This window comes from Leguminivora glycinivorella, chromosome 15 (genome assembly GCF_023078275.1).
Source record: "Leguminivora glycinivorella isolate SPB_JAAS2020 chromosome 15, LegGlyc_1.1, whole genome shotgun sequence".
NCBI classification, from domain to species: Eukaryota; Metazoa; Arthropoda; class Insecta; order Lepidoptera; family Tortricidae; genus Leguminivora; species Leguminivora glycinivorella.
Genome location: NC_062985.1, coordinates 10,864,225 through 10,886,086, shown reverse-complemented (window position 1 = coordinate 10,886,086; position 21,862 = coordinate 10,864,225).

The window sequence follows — 21,862 nt, the reverse complement described above, 5'->3', positions numbered from 1 at the left end:
TTTTAACAACAGTTTTGTGTGGGGGGTGGCAGTTCTAACCTAACCCACTTACTTAGCAACAGTTTTGTGTGGGGGGGGTCACAGTTCTAACCTCACCTAAACCTACTTTCTTATCAACAGTTTTGTGTAGGGGTCGCAGTTCTAACCTCACCTAAACCTACTTTCTTAGCAACAGTTTTGTGTGGGGGTCGCAGTTCTAACCTCACCTAAACCTACTTTCTTAGCAACAGTTTTGTGTGGGGGTCGCAGTTCTAACCTAACCTAAACCTACTTTCTTAGCAACAGTTTTGTGTGGGGGCCGCAGTTCTAACCTAACCTAAACCTACTTTCTTAACAACAGTTTTGTGTGGGGGTCGCAGTTCTAACCTCACCTAAACCTACTTTCTTAACAACAGTTTTGTGTGGGAGTCGCAGTTCTAACCTAACCTAAACCTACTTTCTTAGCAACAGTTTTTTGTGGGGGTCGCAGTTCTAACCTAACCTAAACCTACTTTCTTAGCAACAGTTTTGTGTGGGGGTCGCAGTTCCAACCTAACCTAAACCTACTTTCTTAGCATCAGTTTTGTGTGGGACCTAAACCTATTTTTTAGCAACAGTTTTTGTGGGGGTCGCAGTTCTAACCTAACCTAAACCTACTTTCTTAGCAACATTTTGTGTGGGGGTCGCAGTTCTAACCTAACCTAAACCTACTTTCTTAGCAACAGTTTTGTTTGGGGGTCGCAGTTCTAACCTAACCTAAACCTACTTTCTTAGCAACATTTTGTGTGGGGGTCGCAGTTCTAACCTAACCTAAACCTACTTTCTTAGCAACAGTTTTGTGTGGGGTTGCAGTTCCAACCTGACCTAAACCTACTTTTAGATTTTTAGGCTATGTTTAGGTTTTTAAAGATTATTTGACTCGTCATAATTATGGTATTTTCGTCAAAAGTGTTTGTGGGAAGCAAACGTGTAAGTAGTTGTTAAAATCTGTTTGGGAAATGAAATTCGGTAAATGAAAACAATCATGTTAAAACACTTGTCAAAAAGTGGTTTTGCATGGTGTGTTTTTACAGAAACATTTTTTTACTAAACAAATTATTTGACAAAATAACTTTGTCCAGTAATTAATTTGACGAAAGTAAAGTTGAGCAAACTTTTCTAGTCTAAGTGAAATATTTGCGAAATTAACAGTTGGGGTTATAAAAGTTGCAGTACAACAGTTTGGGAAATTGTCATTTGACGGATTAAAACGTTGTCAAATGTTGTTATGGGAAAGATTGAGTTGACAAACGTGTAGTTGGCAAAATTCGTTTGGGAAATGAAATTCGACAAAAAAATCTTCGGTAAATTAAAAGGATCCCTCGAATTTAACGGAAAACAAAAAAACACGGTGTATATTGATTGCATGAATAAATAATAAAATTTTTATAAAAAACGTTGAAAACAATTTTTATGCACCGACAAAAACTATATATTGATTGTATGAATAAAATAATAAAATATTTATAAAAAAACTTTTTCAATTACTTTGGCTGGATGGAATTAATCATTGCCATGTTGGCGGATCTCTAAAAGAAAAAATAAATTAATTAAAAGTAATATCGAGACCGTACTTTGCTCAAAAATATAACATTTATTTAAGTTTACCTGCACGGGAAGCATGGTCGCGCGATAGACGATAAAATATCAGGCCGTCCCTATTCCCTATCGCACTTACAAATAGTGGGATAGGGACGGCCTGCTATTTTATCGTCTATCGCGCGACCATGCTTCCCGTGCTGGACCGTCTGATTTCGTTTGTACCTACTTAGAAAAAAAAATGTGTTTGTGTTTACATAATATGTTTTATAAGATTATTCGCCGTTTACGAGTATATACATACTAAATACTAATGAATGAAATTTCAGGTTGGTTTCCTTTCTTATGATGACGTCAGACGCCTTTTCGTTCTGGATTATAGCTAGTAGGGCTATACCGCGCGGCTGCGTTCGTGTCTCGCAAATGGTCTCGTTGGAAGATCAGCGCTGACCTTCGGGTCGGCATTATGCTGAGACGGGACCATTTCGTGATAAACTTCAATTCCTTGTACATTTGTAGTTTTTTTAGTTATACTTTATGCATAATGTGTAGTTTCTAAGTTTATTACGAATAAATATTTTGACTGAAAGCCAATTTAATAAGATTAAATATTTGAAATAAATAAATAAATAAATATTATAGCACATTTCTTACACAGATTGACTGAGGCCCACGGTAAGCTCAAGAAGGCTTGTGTTGTGGGTACTCAGACAACGATATATATAATATATAAATACTTATATACATAGAAAACATCCATGACTCAGGAACAAATATCTGTGCTCATCACACAAATAAATGCCCTTACCGGGATTCGAACTCGGGACCGCGGCGCAGCTGGCAGGGTCACTTCCGACTGCGCCAGACCGGTCGTCAAATTTAAGTTGCTTGCTCACTTATATAAGATTTATTCTCTAAAACGGGTATTTTTGAGATTGACGAGATTCGGGTATCAAGTAACAACTCAGATATCGCATGTATTTGCAACCTTCCTTGAAATTGGCTTAAAAGAGGAAAATGTAGGCAGTAGGTATACCCGAAGAGATCGAGTTACAATTCAATCATCTGACAGCACTCCGTATTATCTAGTTACCAAGTAATTTTGGCTCGAGTTCAGGCCAATGGGAGACCTTGGGATCCAATAGCCTATTACGCGCGAATTGATCGGTCGGATAGAGAGAGAGCGTTCTCTGGTTTGTCATATTAGCCATGCATAAATGAATGAGTTCATTGATTAAATATGCCAAGCATTTTTTTACAGTATGTAGATGACACGAAAATTCGCGATGCTATCTGGATGAGACTAGCCCAGGACTGGTGGCGTACACAAGAAAGGCCTGCGATCAGCAGTGGGCAATTGAACGCTAAATATATGTATAGCGCCATCTCTCGGTGAATTCGCTAACTGATTTGCGCGACCTGTATAGTATGTTGGTTTTTCAGGAATAATTATTTATGACCCTAGCACAACTTGCCTTGTCGCGCGCGAGACTATACATCAAGCGCGAAGTATAAACTCGCGCGTTATTGGAAAGAGATTTTTTCACGTAAACCCTTGTAGGTATTCATTTGAAGTACGATATACATCCACAAGATGGATTAAATTAAAAGTTAAAACTGAAAAGTTTCCAAATCGCAGACACAATTTTATTTTTCCTGCAATATTTAGCGAAAAACCAATGTTTCGTAAAATTTCATAATTTTTTGTTAGTTAACTTCGGAGACATGGGGGTAGGGGGATAGTATTTTTTTTTTTATTTTCCTTCATAATTATTTTTTTCTCCATTACAAAAAATTGAAAAATAGTTTTGATATGTACAATTTGATCTCTTTCAAACAATATCTTATTTGACCTAGGAACTTAAAATTTACAGTTTGACCCATTTCATTTTTGTCATTTTCTATAATAATATTAATAGTGGTGTAGTGCGTCGCATGACATGGACTCGAGAAATAAACGAGAATGTCATGCGCGCCTATTACGGGGCCACAGAGGGGGGAACCCGGCTATCCGCGTACCGTTCGAGAATGCTGCCTCTGTTTCAGGCACTCGAGCCATCCACCACCGTATCGGAGCAGCGGCTATCGGATCAGGTGCGCGTCATTCAGCGGTCAAAGCGGTTGGATGACGCCACACTTGATCGGCTCCGCCAGGAGGCTCTCGCTACTCGCTCGGACCCTGCCTCGGGGCGGGATTTGCCCGCCATGTCGCCGGACCCGGTGCCCGAACCCGACCTGGCACCGGAGGCGCCGCGGGTTGATTCCGGTAACGACGGCGGGGACTTCGCGAGTCAGAGCGAGAGTGAGCCTGCCAATGAGCAACTGAGGAGGTCTTTGGAAGAGGCGATTACGCAGTATCGCTCCACAAGCAATCCTAGGCCACGATTACCACGTCTGCCCATGAATAGACGCAATCTAGCGCTAATAGGAGCCTTAAATGCTTTACTAGATCCATATATGCGGACTAGTAAAGATCTATACACACTCATACACACTCGATTATGTACTGCGGGGCCATCGCGGCGTGCCGTGTTGCTCGAGTCAAGTTTCCGGACGCTGACCGTGCAACTAGGACCGCCGAAGGTGTCCCTGCATGGCAAGTACGGATCGAGCGTCGTATCAACTCGTTTAGGACTCTCATTGCAAAGCTGATCTGCTTCAGAGGGGGTAATAATCGCCCCCGAGTAATGCGCTTTGTGAACCAGGCGTTCGCGGGGACAGACATCAGGCCCCGCGACTATTTGGCCAATGTCACAGAGCGCATCGACTTCCTATCAATCGAAAGTCTATGCATGGGCAAGCCGTATTCGCCGCTACAGAAAGCGTGTGGACCGATTCCAGCAGAATCGTCTTTTCGTCGTTTCTATTCGTCAGACCCTCGTGTGTCTGACGTGCGGCTGCCGGATGCTACTGCCATGTCTGATTTCTGGCGTAGCATCTGGTCGGTGCCCGTCGAACACACGGAGAGTGCGAGAGCATCGAGCCTATGGGGGCTATCACCATCAGCCCCGACGACGTAAGTTGTGCTACCCGTACGGCCCAGAACTGGAAAAGTCCTGGACCGGACGGATTGCACAACTTCTGGCTAAAATGGTTTCGATGGTCACTCGCGTTTGGCAACGCAATTTCAACAAGCCCTCGATCTTGGTTCTCTCCCACCTTCCCTAACAACTGGTGTTACTTTCCTGCTCTATAAGTCCGGTAGTACCACGGAAGCAAAAAACTACAGACCCGTCACGTGCTTGCCTACACTTTACAAGCTCCTTACATCCATTTTGAGAGCAAAAATTAACGCGCATATTGTCGCTAACAACATTCTGGCTCCCGCTCAAAATGGATGTAGGGTTGGGTCCCGTGGTACTAAAGAGCTCCTCCTCATAGACATGACCATCTGCCAACAAGTTCGGCGGAACAAGGGGGCCATTTCGGCTGCTTGGATTGACTATAAGAAGGCCTATGATTCGGTGCCTCATTCATGGCTGAGAAGGGTATTGGAGCTGTATAAACTTGATGCAGCTTTAATATCCTTCCTGGCTGCATGTATGAGGCAGTAGACAGTCCTTCGTCAACCAGGAGGCAGGGATGGCCCCCCTGGCCCGCAGGACTTCATAAGGATTCAGCGAGGAATATTCCAGGGTGACAGTTTGAGTCCATTATGGTTCTGCCTAGCTCTGAGTCCCCTCAGCACGCTGCTGAAGGATTCTGGGCTAGGTTGCCGGCTTCGGAGAGAGGGTGAAGTCATCTCTCACCTTCTGTACATGGACGATCTCAAACTATTTGCACCGAATACCCAAGATCTGATGGTGCTATTGAAAACCACAGAAGTTTTCAGTACCGCCATCAGAATGGAGTTTGGTGTCGATAAGTGTGCGGTCATGCATGTACAGCGGGGGGAGGTTGTAAATTCAGAAAATTTACAACTTTCTGAGACGATATCGTTCAGATCTATCTCTGAATCAGAAACCTATAAGTACCTTGGTATGTCACAGTCGTTGGGTATTGAGGATGTTGGCATTAGACGGTCGGTGAAGGAGCGCTTTTTCAGTCGGCTGACAAAAGTCCTTAACAGTCTTTTGTCAGGAGGCAACAAAGTGCGCGCCTTTAACGCCTGGGTAATGCCTCTACTCACATACTCCTTTGACATACTACGGTGGACCCAGACTGAGCTGGACGCCCTGGATCGGAGGGTCCGCTCACTGCTTACCACACACCGTATGTTACACCCGCGCTCGTCTGTTATGAGATTGTACATCCCACGGAAGTGCGGAGGTCGAGGCTTCCTAAACGCCAAAGATCTCCACAACCGTGAGGTGTACAATCTCAGGAATTACTTCCTTAACAACGAGTGCGGGATGCATCGTGATGTAGTGGCAGTGGACGGAAACCTCACGCCGCTCTCCTTGGCGAAAGAGAACTGGCGCAAACCTGTGGTACTAAATACTGCGGACCGCAAGGCGGTATGGGAGAGCAAGCAGCTACACGGGCGGTTCTACAAGGCCCTCACGGGACCCGATGTAGATCTGCTCGCATCGGTGAACTGGTTACGATTCGGGGACCTCTTCGGAGAAACCGAGGGTTTTGCCTGTGCAATTGCGGACGAAGTTATGATGACGAACAACTACCGGAAATATATCCTGAAGGACGGTACGGTCGACATTTGTCGGGCATGCCGCCGTCCCGGAGAGTCACTCAGGCATATTATTTCCGGTCGTTCTCATCTTGCTAACGGCGAGTACTTGCACAGACATAATCTCGTAGCCAGGATTATTCACCAGCAACTTGCTCTTCAATACGGCCTTGTGGACCGCGAAGTACCGTACTACAAGTACTTACCTGCGCCAGTTCTCGAAAATGGTCGTGCCACGCTCTATTGGGATCGATCTATTATCACTGACAGGACTATTGTAGCCAATAAGCCTGACATTGTGATAAGAGATCGACTGCAACGCCGGGCAGTGCTCGTTGACATCACCATCCCCCATGATGAGAATCTCGTGAAAGCCGAGAAGGACAAATCCAGTAAGTACCTAGACTTGGCTCACGAGTTAACCGCCATGTGGGATGTTGAATCAACGATCATTGTTCCGATAGTCGTTTCAGCGAACGGTCTCATAGCGAAGAGTCTCGACCAACATCTTAAGAGACTCTCGCTAGGTGGCTGGATCAAGGGCCAGATTCAGAAGGCGGTGATCTTGGACACAGCGCGGATAGTTCGACGGTTCCTCTCTCTGCAGCCCTAACCACCGGCAGCTTGGGCCCTGCCCCGCTGCTGGCGGCACCCTAGGTTAGGTTTTTTATAATGTGTTTATATGTGTTTTATATTGTTTTGTATGTGTTTTTGTATTTTACTTTTATACTCATATTGTACAAAACCTAACTTAAGAAGGAAGATAAATAAAGGAATATTAATAATTAATTTTTTATATATTAATAATTAATTTAAAAAAATATTAGCTTCAATTTATAGACAACAAGTTAATTTATAACTATTCCAAATTTCTATATATAGTACTCGAGATATTTAGTAGACAGTTTAGTAACCTTTTGTACCTTTTTGGTACGGAACCCTGAAAATGACGAAAATACGAACTCATAACGATATCAGGCATGCAAGCATGGTCGCGTGCGGCGTGATAAAGGATAAAACGTCAGGCCGTCCTTTTCGCACTATTTAAAAGTGCGATATTGCCTCAATTGCCTGCCTGGTTACGAGTCTCCAGGATCATCGAGGTCATATCAGTCACAAAGTGATTTCTGAATCAGATCGCTGCAACATCACGATACCATTGTATCACAGACAATGCCCATTCATTGAGATGACGGACAATATGTCACCGGGGTCGTCATTGCAATGCTTTTGATTATGTTTTGTATTGTACTGTACGTATTTACTGGACTAAGAGCCCAGAGCCGCCAGACCTTCCTCATTTACTCAAGAATGAAACTTTGCGATAATTTGGAGTTCATGTCGACGATTAATGTCTGCACATTATTACCTTGTTCGGTCTGTCGGCCATTTTCTTCTAAAAATATTTTTTTATTTTATTTTATACACTAAGTTTCCTTAAATTTTCAAGGCTGATTTAATATATGTAATAGAAGTAACTGTAAGAATTTTATAATCAAAATCATCATTTCTAGACCATTTCCGCTGACCGTAACTTTTACCAGACGCTTGAAAGTCACTCTAACTTACCCTAATTTCTCAAGCTACGACCGGCACTAATGGTTAGGAAATAATGATTATCAATTCCAAGCAGTATTTTCTAACACATATATAAAAATCAGCCATGAGAATTTAAGAAAAGTTAGTGTCTTTTAAAAATACAACCTTGTAGTAAAAAATTGGCTGAACTAGGTACTACGCAGACCACAGATGTCAGATTTCAGAGATCAGGTTCGAAGACCAGCTTGTAAGGGACGTGGTGAAATAATATACAGATTTTAAGATTAAAACGTAAGGATGATTGGACAGTCGATCTATGCAACTACGCGCAAAGGTGCATGCCTCTCGCTGTCCAATCATCCTTACGTTTTAATCTTAAAATCTGTATATTATTTCACCACGTCCCTTACAAGCTGTCAACCAAAACATAAACAATGCCTTGTTACGTGATATTCAATTGCAACAACACAAAAATTATGAACAATCAAGAGCCTGAGACATATTTAAAATTACAGGCAAGAATCAACTTCAGTACAAAATTTGACACGCTCGGCCCCTATACAAATATATGAATTTGTTTCTTCTATCTAAATTAAGTTCTGTGATGCAGACGTTAAACGTCGATACGAACTGAACATTATCCCAAAGTTTCATCCTTGAGAAAATGAGGAAGGTCTGGCGGCTTTGGGCTCTTAGTCCATACCTATACTACCTATGCGTCAGATTTGATAACAAAGGTCATACGTTAAGAATCGTCGTAATACCTGTAACCTGTGAGGTTGAAGTATCAGTGCTCGACATGTTAATGCTCAATAGATGACGCTTTCTTTTCTTCTATTGACAATGACTTACGATTTAAGTGGTATCTATTAGGACCAAACACCGGTTTCGCGGGGGCAAAAATATACCAGTGCTAGTGATTCATTAAATATCGACTTAGTTTATCGACATCCATAAAAATAAATTTTTAAACATCATTATCATAACTAAACTAATGGCTAAGTTTGAATACGTTTAACTATGTGCAAACCTCTTTCATTTATACTTATCGCAACTATAAACAACCGATATCTGACATTGACTGTGTCGAGTCACTTTTGACAACCATTGAATCCACCAAGTCTACCCGTGACCACGGACGTAATGTCATGTCCGAAACGTCGGGTTAAATATATAACGTAAGTTTTACGCGATTAAGTCCCGTTTTAATTTAATAATATAACCATTGAATCGTTTAATAATTCATCTAGTACCTATAACAATATTATTTTGCATTCCGATCAATTAAATCTACCTTTTTGTTTCTTAAGGCGGCTAAAAATGCCACGCAAGAAAAAAGATCATTCATCTTCCTGGAAACCTGACCATTCAGATATAGATGATAAAGGTACGACTTAAAAGAAACAAAACAAAGGCAAGAAATGTAAAATTCATATGTCACGAAAATGTGGAAAATGTGTAAAAAATTTTGATTGTATATTATGAAAATTATATTAAATATTAAAGAAAGTTAATTCCTCAAAAAGTTTATTTTGTAGTTTTCTTCTTCATTCAAATTCTTGAAATTACACAACGGTTGTACGACATTTTTATCGATATCAAATAATAAAATTAGTTTAATGTGTCCTCGCACTATTAAACGTCAGTACAGATTTGCCCCCGCGAAACCGGTGTATGATTAGGACACTTTCAAGCACTGAAGAAGATCTTAAAGTTCATATACTAGAAGGAATATGTTGTGGCTCAGTAAAAAGCGTAAATACCAAAGACATATGTACTTAACTCCGTATAGATAATATAATAATATCCGCCGATTAGCACAGTAATCTTTGGTTTGATTTCCGCAAGTTCCATTATATTCTATTCTAATGATGATGATGTTGATGTGATCCTGTTATCCCTCACTAGGGACATATGGCTCTTAGATTAATTTTTCTATGGGATAGGAGGCAAACGAGCAGACAGGTCGCCCATGGACACCCGAAACACCAGAAGTGTTGGAGGTGCGTTGCCGGCCTTTAAGATGGGTGTAGGTACGCTCTTTTCTAATCTTCCACTTTTCACGATCCTAGGCGACTACTTCCAAATCTTTCCAGCCTAGCCCACTTGCGCCAGCCTCCTTCTCCACTGACCGCCTCCACGTGGTTACAGTCACGGGCTTTAATTGTTGATCCATTTCTAGTTCTTAACTATGAACTGTCCAGTCTAACTTAAAGTGTCGGGCGAAGGCCGACGCACGCGGCCCTAAGTCGGGCGCCTTCGGCGCCCTTTAACTTAAAGTGTCGGGCGAAGCCCGACGCACATGGTATTGCTATCATGATAGTTGCTTTTTAACTACACTGAGACATTAACGCGTGCCGTGGAGACGGGAGCTAGCCGTCGGGAATAATAGAAACAAAGGCTTTTGTTTAACAAATTACGGCAAAAGCCAAAAAACCATCTCAGATGATTCATACTATACTAAGCCGAGCGCCTGCGGCGTCCTCATAGCTTAACTATGAAATATCCAGATCCAATGCGCTACAAGTGGATCAACAATTAAAGTCCGTGACCGTACAAGCGGTACAAGGCTGTCCCGACCGTCTAATACAAAACAGAATTTTTCAGTACAGATGGTGCTTTTTTTACGCACTAGTGCGAGAAGTGGTTCATTAAATATGTCAGGTCGAAACTTCGGAGGGCCATATGTACTGAAAAACGTCGTACGATACACGTGCGAGAAGGAAATTCGAAACTTGAGTCGATTTAAAACACTCCCTTCGGTCGTGTTTTGATTTATCGCCACTCGTTTCTAACTTCCTTTTTTACGCACTTGTATCGTAATGTACTATTATGCGCCTACAAAAACTACGAGTATATACCTATTGATTGTATGAATAAATAATAAAATATTTTAAAAAAAATTTTTGTAATTACTTGGCTGAAAAGAATTAATCATTGCCTTGTTGGCGGATCTCAAAAAAAAAATAATATCGAGACCGTATTTTACTCAATGTTTAAGTGTAGGAAATATAATATTTATTTAAGTTTACCTGAACCGTCTGATTGCGTTAGTAGAAAAAAAATAGTAGTAACTCGTGTCAAAACACTCCCTTCGGTCGTGTTTTAATTTATCGCCACTCGTTTCGAACTTCTTTTTTACGCACTTGTATCCTAATGTACTATATCCTATTCTATTGTCGATATTTCTGCTAATAATTTCCTTTCCGGTGTTTTTCTACTAGTACGAGTGCGTTTTCACACTATCCGATATCGGATGTCGGAAGGATTTCAAAAGTCCATGTCAAAGATGGCCCTTTAATATATAGGATACTAGCTTTTACCCGCGGCTTCGCCCGCGTAATAAAAGTATTCATTAAGATTTTCATTTGGATCCGTAGGGACCGTAGGTTTCTCTGTAGGTATATTTATCTGCGATTATTTCGATTGCACATAATACTTTTGCTTGCAATGATTGTAGAAATATTACACATCGACCACAGCGTAGGTAATTCTATATACGCTGGGGAAACCTTTATAAACATCCCACATAGCCCGTATTTCGACACTATGATCGGTGGGTAAAAAATACTTTTTTCTATTATCCCTTACAATTTTTTACATTTTTAGGGTTCCGTACCTCAAAGAGGAAAAACGGAACCCTTATTAGGGTTCCGTACCTCAAAGAGGAAAAACGGAACCCTTATAGGATCACTCGCGTGTCTGTCTGTCCCTCTGTCACAGCCGATTTCTCCGAAACTACTAGACCGATTTACTTGAAATTTGGCACACGTATGTAAACCTGTGGCCCAAAGACGGACATGTAATATAATTAAATGAAATTAAACGAAATTTAATCATAGGGGGCACTTTTGGGGGGTAAAATTGAAAATTAAAAATCAAAGTTATTAGAACTATATTGTGTTACATATCAAATGAAAGAGCATTTTATAAGCATCTCAAATATATTTTTTTTATAGTTTTTATTTTGGTAATTTAGAAGTAATTTAAGAAAATAAGCAAAAAATGACCATTCCCCCCCCCTTATCTCCGAAACTACTTATCGTAAAATTTTCAAAAAAATACACGAGATAGCCCTCTACCTGTAGATTACAGGAAAACCTACTAGAAATCTACAGTCAAGCGTAAGTCGGACTTAAGAGAAAAAAACTCAAATTGAGATTTTCACTCACTGCCGCTGCAAGTACTTACTAAATGTTTTGAAATTTTGTGAGTGCCATGGACAGATAGAAAGAAATTAATTTCTGTTTCGAAATTGTAAAAAATTTTAATCATTTGCCAAAATGACTTAAGTTCCTACTAAAAAAGAGGCGCTTAAGACTGTTTAGAATTGCACTGACCATAATATTGCCCTAATAGGTCCAAAAAATGGTGTATATATACCAAAACAAAAAAATTGTGCCACCGACAACCAAAATCTGAAGTCTATTTGCTCTATCTCTTATAGTTTCCAAAATGTACGCAAATTTTTGAAAGTACAAATCTAGTGTACGTTGCTATCACATGTCGTCAGGCGCTCATGACCTTTTTGTATGGAAATGTCGAAATCCGACTCGCACTTGACCGATTTTCATAGAAAGTTGTGTTTTATTATAGTTTTGAAGGAGGTTTCATGTTTTTAACTACCAACGCAAAAACGACGGAGTGTTATAATAATAGTAGGTTGGACGCTTGACATATCTGTCTGGCATCATACTCCCGAACGAATCAATCGATTTTGATTTAGTTTTTAATGTTTAAGGTGAATTCGTCGAGAGTTTTTTTTTGTACCACGTAGGTGGCAAACATGCATACGGTCCGCCTGATGGAAAGCGGTCACTGTTACATATGGACGCCTGCCACTCAAGGAGTGGCACATGTGCGTTGCCGACTCGACTCATTAGAAACTTGTACAAACCTGTAGGTACTTAGAAGGGGCCTGGGTGCTGACGACTCAAAGGACCGAAGGAAGGAGGAGGAAGGAAGGAAGGAAGGAGGAAGGAGGAAGGATCTATTGTCCTAATTACTTCCGTAGGTCCTCCAGTCGTCAGCATACCGCACCCTCGTTGAGCTCTGGCTGCCTTACTCACCGGCAGGAACACAACAATGAGTAAAGTCTAGTGCTACTTGACTGCGGTCTTTTGTAAAGCGGAGGTAATTCCCCGGTTAGACTCTGCTCTACCTTAGAGTGTATTCAATTTAGTATTAGAGTTATCAGTCAAGAAATTCAAATGCAGCGCCATCTATTATTAGTTTCGACAACTTTTTATGTGACTTTCCATGCCTAAAGGTTCGCACAAGTCTCAAGTCGCGTAAATTACTTAGTAAATTTTGCCGAGAGACGGCGCTAAATACAATAATACTCATTCGAGTACCTATACTTCTAGTCAAAGACATATATAACTCCGTATAGACAGATTAAAGTCTAAGAATAAAACTTACTTACCTCAGTACCACACAGAAGAAGGGCTCAGCTAGATGGCGCTAATATTAATATTTGAAAATTTAAAACATATTAAGCTAAGAATATGGGTCAAATTGTCAAAACTGAGGTTCAAAAGTCTTAAGCCTACGTCGAGAGATGGCAGTCTATGCACTGTGATTACACATTTTACTTTGATTTTAACTCTATAATACTCGATCTTCTTTGCTTCTTAGCACACCTTGGACACTGGGGATCAAATATTTGAAAGAGGCGCATTCCTAGCACACAGTCTTAGATCGTGTAGGTGAATGTACTATGCTTGTATGCGTGAAATTTAATATGACAGGTCGACTGTTCGTGTTATTGACAGGCGGTAACTGTGAGGTAACCGAGAGGGGGTTGGCGGCACTTTCAGCGGGGAGTGGGGGTGGCCATACTGTACGATATTACTCTTTATTATACTGTGCTTCTAGACAAGTCTTAAATGAGTACCAATTGTGGTAGAAGATAGTGAAAAAATAAGATCAGATCCCTCAGAGGCAACTAATATGGGCGTAGCGCAAGAATCGTCAGTATTTAACATACTTTTTTCACTTCTCCTTAACGACCTACCGGTTGCGATACAGGCTGCCAACATTTTAATGTACGCCGATGATGTTGCTGCCATAGTTACTGCACCAACGTCTGAAAGTCTTCAGCGAGCCTTGAATGAAACGACAACTCAGCTGTCTCAATGGTTCGCATGGAATGGCTTAGCTTTAAATCTCAAAAAGACTCACTTTGTGCATTTTAATCTTTCGGGCCGCATGACCACGCCGTTGATAGTTCATAATTAATGGGAAAATACTTGAACAGGCATCCACGACTACTTTCCTAGGTTTAAAGATTGATCAGGGCTTAAAATGGGACCAGCAAGTAGATAAACCGTGTGGTAGTCGGGGCAGTGCGTGCTTTGCCTTAGGTCGAGTTGCAAAGTCTGTGGCTCCAGAAGTAGCCCGGACATGCTATTTCGCCAGGATCGATGCTCAGGTACCTGTAGACAGTAGACACTCCGGCCAAAGAACTCTTTAAAAAATAAGAATCCTTACACTCATTACACTGCCTGCAATAGTTATCATGCAGGTAGCCATTTATGTAAGAGAGAACTTGGCAGCATACAAAACCAGGGGCGGCTCACTCCGCGATTCTATCGCCGCGCTACAAGTACATGTCAGCGGCCGCGAGTTCGCGGCCCATTCATTGGCGACGACCTTCGCGCGGCGCAATAATAGTTATTTGTATAATAGTTATTTATAGAATCATGAACTTGCGAGTTTTTTAACACACGAGAAGTAAAATACATTATTTGCACACAAAACTTTTGTAACACAAACCTTTTGTAACACAAAACTTTTCCCCTCACTGTAGCGAGGAAACTATAACGCAAAAAATGCGTTTATCACTGCTTCCAGTAGTTCCACAGGTGGTAAATGATCTTTATTACTAGATTCACCTACTTTTATCAATTTTAAAGCAATTAATTTGACTTTATTCAAGGTCAAATTACTTTACCCACTAGTGGATAAAATGCGTTGTTACCCGCTGGTATTAAAGGACAAAACACGTGTTACCGAGCTAGTGAGGGGGAAAATTCAATGTTGGCTGCTCGCGTGCGGTCCGTTTGTTAATGTAGGTAATAATTTAGAATGGCGTCATTTTGTGAACATCAAAGGAGTGAGCCTTCTGTACTTGTACTATTATACATATATTCTGTGACAAAACTAACAACATAATTATGTTCCAAGTACAACATTCGAAATTCAGGAAAGTTAGTAGGTAGGTATCGACCGTAAATTGGCGAAATCCAATTTACGGTCAAATTAACACATGTGATGGACCCTGCCGTCTATAATAAATTGCCGCAATATGTGGTTGAAGCGCCTAGTGTGTCGAACTTTAAGTACCTATCGCTTAAAAAAATTGGCTGGTCGAGCACCCGTTCTACACTTATGACAATTTTTTTATTACCTAATTAGAAAAATATTTTTGAGAATTTTTTATGTGAATATTGCCTAACTTTTTGTAATTTCAATCTTCTGTCTATTTATTCTCTAATAAGTATTATTGTTGTATGAATATTATTTTTTTTAAATCAAATCTTGACGTGTAAAATGGCGTTACAAATATAAATAAATGAATATGAGTATGAGTGTAGTATGAATATTTTAACCATTGAAAGTTTGTACGGAACCCTCGGTGGGCGAGTCCGACTCGCACTTGGCCGGTTTTCTTATACTTATCGCAAACGTAATCTTCAAGCAAGCAAACAACGATCGTCTTAGAGCACATTGATTGTAAGAGACCGCCGACCGATTATCCGTATCCCTCTAACGATACCCATATTATCCGTATCCGTATCGCTATCGCTATCGCTAACGCTATCGCTATCGCTATCGCTATCGCTATCGCTATCGCTATCCCTATCGCTATCCCTATCGCTATCCCTATCGCTATCCCTATCGCTATCCCTATCGCTATCCCTATCGCTATCCCTATCCCTATCCCTATCCCTATCCCTATCCCTATCCCTATCCCTATCCCTTATCAAGATGTTCAATGATATAACACTTTAAGTTCTCGCGCTTTGTACACATATTTAAAGTCACATACAGGTCGAACGCGATTAATTAACATTATTTTTACCTTTTTTCCCAACGTTTCGGCCAGGTTGCACTGGCCGTGGTCGCGGAAGACTGACGTCCCAGCAAAATGTCACCGGAGATGTAAACAACACAAAACTACCCGATATTAATTTATATAAATGTTCGGGGTAGACAAATAAATATAATCTACCCGCTTTTAGTTAATGTTTATTTCCCACCATGTTTATTTTAAAGGTAAAAATAATGTTAATTAATCGCGTTCGACCTGTATGTGACTTTAAATATATGTTTAATGATTTCTTATCAAGTGCTAAAATATAAAGTTTCATGGTTTTATCATTTAAAATTAAGAAATCCCATACAAACTTTCAACCTCTTTCTCAACTCCTTCATCCCTTTTTTTCGAAATAAAAAGTAGCCTATGTTCTGTCTCAGGGTCTAAAGATTGTCTGTTCCAAATTTCATCAAAATCGGTTGCGTGGTTTAAGCGGGAAAGCGTAACAGACAGACAGACAGACAGACAGACAGACAGACAGACAGACAGAGTTACTTTCGCATTTATAATATTAATATAAATATAAAAATATAAATATATATATATATATATATATATATTATATATATATATATATATTAGTATTAGTATAGTATATTAGTATATATTAGTATATTAGTATATTAGTATATAGTATAATTAGTATATTAGTATGGATGGATACTATATAATATCCAAGAGGATCGAGTATTATAGAGAGTTACTGTCAAAGTAAAATGTGTAATCACAGTGCATAGACTGCCATCTCTTGACACAAGCTTAAAACTTTTGAACCTCAGTTTTGACAATTTGGCCCATATTCTTAGCTTGATATGTTTTAAACTAAACTGTCAAATATTAATATTAGCGCCATCTAGCTGAGCGTACCTCAAAGGTGTAATGCCATCTAGGCTACCGTACCTTTTTCTGTATGGTACTGAGGTACGTTTTTTTCTTAGACTTTATCTGTCTATACGGAGTTATATATGTCTTTGATAATATATACGATTTCGATGACCGTTCTGGCCTAGCGCGTAGTGACCCTGCCTGCTACGCCGCGGTCCCGGGTTCGAATCCCGGTAAGGCCATTTATTTGTGTGATGAGCTCAGATATTTGTTCCTAAGTCATGGATGTTTTCTATGTATATAAAAGTATATGTATATTATATATAATCGTTGTCTGAGTACCCACAACACAAGCCAATCTGTGTAAGAATGTCCTATAATATTTATTTATTATTTACAGACATTGTATTCCTTGTGGCGAAACTTCTTGACAGCTAGGGACTTCCTATATCGATAAACTCATTTATCGATACTAGTTCTATATACTAGTGACCGCCCCCAACATTGTGTGTGTTTTTTGTAAATATTGTTCTGAAGACCAGTATGAAATTCATACATAGCGTCTAAAATAAATAGCGTCGAAATAAATTGTGACGAGTAAAATTTTGAAAACGTTTTCAAATAAAACCGGCCAAGAGCGTGTCGGGCCACGCTCAGTGTAGGGTTCCGTAGTTTTCCATATTTTTCTCAAAAACCACTGAACCTATCGAGTTCAAAACAATTTTCCTAGAAAGTATTTATAAAGTTCAACTTTTGTGATTTTTTTCATATTTTTTAAACATATGGTTCAAAAGTTAGAGGGGGGGGGGACGCACTTTTTTTTCCTTTAGGAGCGATTATTTCCGAAAATATTAATATTATCAAAAAACGATCTTAGCAAACCCTTATTCATTTTTTAATACCTATCCAACAATATATCACACGTTGGGGTTGGAATGAAAAAAAATATCAGCCCCCACTTTACATGTAGGGGGGGTACCATAATAAAACATTTTTTTCCATTTTTTATTTTTGCACTTTGTTGGCGTGATTGATATACATATTGGTACCAAATTTCAGCTTTCTAGTGCTAACGGTTACTGAGATTATCCGCGGACGGACGGACGGACGGACGGACGGACGGACGGACGGACGGACGGACAGACAGACATGGCGAAACTATAAGGATTCCTAGTTGACTACGGAACCCTAAAAAGAAGAAGAAAATTGAGTTCTTATTTTACCATATAATGTTTTTTTTTATACTACGTTGGTGGCAACCATAAGATACGATCCGGTGCGGTGGAAAGCGGTTACCGTAACTTATGGACGCCTGCAACTCAAACAGTGTCACATGCGCATACTCTTTTAATAAAAAAATATTTTATAAGCAAACCTTTGTGTGATCACTAGTATTTAGAACTAGTATCGATAAATGAGTTTGTCGATATAGAAAGTCCCTAGCTGTCAAGAAGTTTCGCCACAAGGAATCCGATGTCTGATTATTTATATAGGCCATATAGGTCCTACGTACAATATCGGAGGATAATGTGAAAACGCTCTACCATTCTCACCTGCCACGCCTTCAACATATAACCGCAAAAGTGTTCTAAGATATTTGCGATTCCAAAACTTTGATGCTTACATACAGTACTAAAACTTTATTCATTCAGTTCTCGAGATTTCTTTGTAAATCACGCCAAACTTATCTAGGGTAAGGATGTGCTCGAGCCCAAATTCAAATTCTATCCCCGATTGTTAGATATATGGGCTCCAATCGGGATCTTATTCTACTTGAGATTGTGTTTTGGATGTCTATTACAAGGTTAACTATGAGATATTTTAGTACGTTTTCACATAATCCGATCCGATATCGGGTAGCGAAAGGATTTCAAAGGCAAAAATCAAAGATGGCGGCTTGAATGTACGGTCCTACATCCGATGTCGGATCGGATAGTGTGAAAACGCACTTATTCATAGTATTATTTATTTTAAGCATAGGAACTCTGTATTGTACAAAAAAAATAAATTTAGAAAAAAACCCCACCGCGACTGAGTAGACCGATTTTCATGAAACATGCATGGCTAAGAACACTCCCGACACTCAGCTTTCAGACAAAAAAACTAAATCTAAATCGGTTCATCCGTTCGGGAGCTACGATACCACACACAGACAGACAGACAAACATACAGATAGACAGACAAGTCAAACTTATAACACCCCGTCGTTTTTGCGTCGGGGGTTAAAAAGGACTAGTAGTTAAATAAGTAGAACTACTTCTTAAAGGTTTTCTCATTGGTTTAAGCTAGGCCTTATTGTAGTTCCTTGGAAGTTTCGTAATCTTTCGTTATTTACCACACCCTTTTCGGCGAAAAAAAAAACATTATGAGGAAACCAGACTTATCCTAGGTAATAAGGTCTGGGTGCGTAGCCGAATGACACAAACACTCACTAAACGCTCACGAAACGAAACGCTCGTATATATCTATCTCTGTCGCTCTTGCGTATTGGCGCGACAAAGCCAGACTACCTTTCGCGGTGTTTCGTTTTCGTTTCGCGTCGGAGAAATGCCATTCGGCTTCGGTAATACCTGGTTTCTATTTAGTATTGTATTTACTTTCTTAGAAATAATGTTTGTGAGACGAGACGTGAGAGTTCTCGAAAGCCATTTTCTTAAAGTGCTGGAGGTAATTCTGATGAGTTTATTTATTGTTACTTCCATAATTGATTTAGCTTCCAGGTGTACAGTCAAGGTCATAAGTATGTATACATTTTTTAAACTTGTTGCAATAAGATGATAAATGTACACATTGTTATGAACTCGACTGTAATTGTTTTTTTTAATCATAAATCGGCTTACTCTGATTATTTATAAAGCCAGCGTGGATATTAACGAAATAATTATTTAAAATGTTAATAGAAGTACGTACACACATTTACACTCTTGTCTGGCTAAGTCACGTAGTTTGCGCGGTATACAACAGATGGCGCGGCATCGCGAAACGCTCAAAGTCCAAACTGAATCACGAGTATGATATGCCTCATCCTTATATTAATATGGTTGACCACAGCGATATAAGGATTATAAGTGCGTTTACACTTTATCCGATCTGATATCGGATGTCGGACCGATATCCCACACATTACCGGCGCCATCTTGGATTTTCTCCATTGAAATTGAAGGATATTCGAATACGGCCGTTCGTTAAAATCGAATGTAAAGTGAAGCGGTTGTGTTCTAACGTCACTGAAAATATACGACACAAACACGTTTCACGAATAGTTCCCATTTTGGATTAGAAGCATCTCATTACGTGTACGTGCGTCGGTTATGCATCGATCCTAACTGTCCCGATTAGGGATGCCCCGAATAGTCGTTTTTGCCAAAAACCGAATACCCAATAGTCCCTCTTGGTGACCGACTATCCAGCTTGTAAACGTACATTTTGACTTATTTATTATGAAAAATCAACGTAAACAAAGAGCAACGTTTGCTAATTAATTTAGGCTTGTTAGAACAGTCTAAGTCTAAACTAATGAATATAGCCAAAGTAACTGTCTATATTATTTTTTCATATTGCACTCACAATCAAAATAATATTTTGAAATCAACAAAATACTCAATTAAAAGGTCTTCGTGATTAATAACTTTTCAATAATACGAGTAGGTAACTATTATGAATACTTAAGTATTTTTTCAATTTGAAATAATTATGGTTTGCGATATTTTTTCTTGTTTTGTTTTCTTTTTAGTGAGGCGAGGGTTTATAGTAACTGATATTCGGTATTCGGTCCAATCACAAGCTGCGTACCTATGGATACTTAATTTATGGTCTAATGGTGCACCCACACTGGTCTGTTTTATATGTTATACATATAACATGGTGTGACAGGGACAGGGCGCTATCGCGCCGTCGCGCCGTCCCTGTGGCACTATGTTAAATAACATTTATAGCCAGTGTGGAAGCACCATAACATTAAGCTATATTCGGCTGAATACTCTATATTAGGCTATATTCGGCCGAATACTGAATAGTTGCCGAATATTCGCAGCACCTCTAGTCCAGTACACTAGTGCGAATTTTGCGAGAATAATTAGTTTAACACGTTCACAACTCCATACAGAATAATCAGTTTAACACGTTCGCTATCCTGTGCCCAAGTTCGTACCCCGCATTGCACATCCTAACCCTAGCTTCATGTTACTGCTGACAGTGGGTAAGTATGTCATTTAAAAATATCTATAGTACATATATTTTTTAACCTGAAATGAAAACAAAGCTGTCTTTTATCTCATGGTCCGTATATTTTCTTTATTAAAGTTGGCCTTTACGGACAGTCGTTGTTTTTCGTAGCCAGGTAACTAACTAGATTCCTTGATTCTGATTAGGCTAATTTTTAGCTCGTTAAGTCGTCGGTACACTCGTTAGTAAATCCTCGACCTAGACTACCTAGAGTAACTGTTTTGACATGAAGTAAGGTTCGAATTCGATGACGTCACTACATAGCTGACAGCGTTTTCGGTGGCCAAAATAAATAAAAGATTACACACATTTTTAATCAAAAATACGTAGTCATCATACAATTTTAATACCCAAAATCTATAAATATTGTTTTTTTATGTCAAATACCACAGATGAGAATCATTATATAGGCCACAGTATAAAGATAAATCAGTAGTTAATCTCCGGCAGCGGCGACGCGGTCGTTACTACTGCGCAAGGTCACGCAGGGTTGTACCTGTGCTACTGTCCTACTCGTAGTAACTGTGTATGGCGCTATGCTAGTACCAACGCTCTTTCTACCTTTTTATCTAATAAAGATTCAAGTACGTGTTTGTTTCTTAAATACTGACGAAATCGTATTTACATAAAATGTTTGAATAGATGTTTGCACAATATTTAAGTATGTACCAAACTTTCGAGCTAGATAGATCGCAGCATCTACCTAAATGACTTTACAGATAAATCCTTATTGATTTGAATGTGTCATTCTAGCTTTAAATCTCACTTTTACGCCATTTACGTAAGCAATAATGTACCTAACACTGCAAAAATATAACAACCACTTACTTTTCTGGGTGTCTAGGCATTCTAAAGAACATTCTGACATTTCCGCATTTTGAGAACTGTTCTCCATACACCCATAAACACTACAGTAACGAAAATATGTCTTCGGTGCAGACGTCATTTTCTCCCGAACTCAACACGTCAACACAGCGCGCGAACGCGGC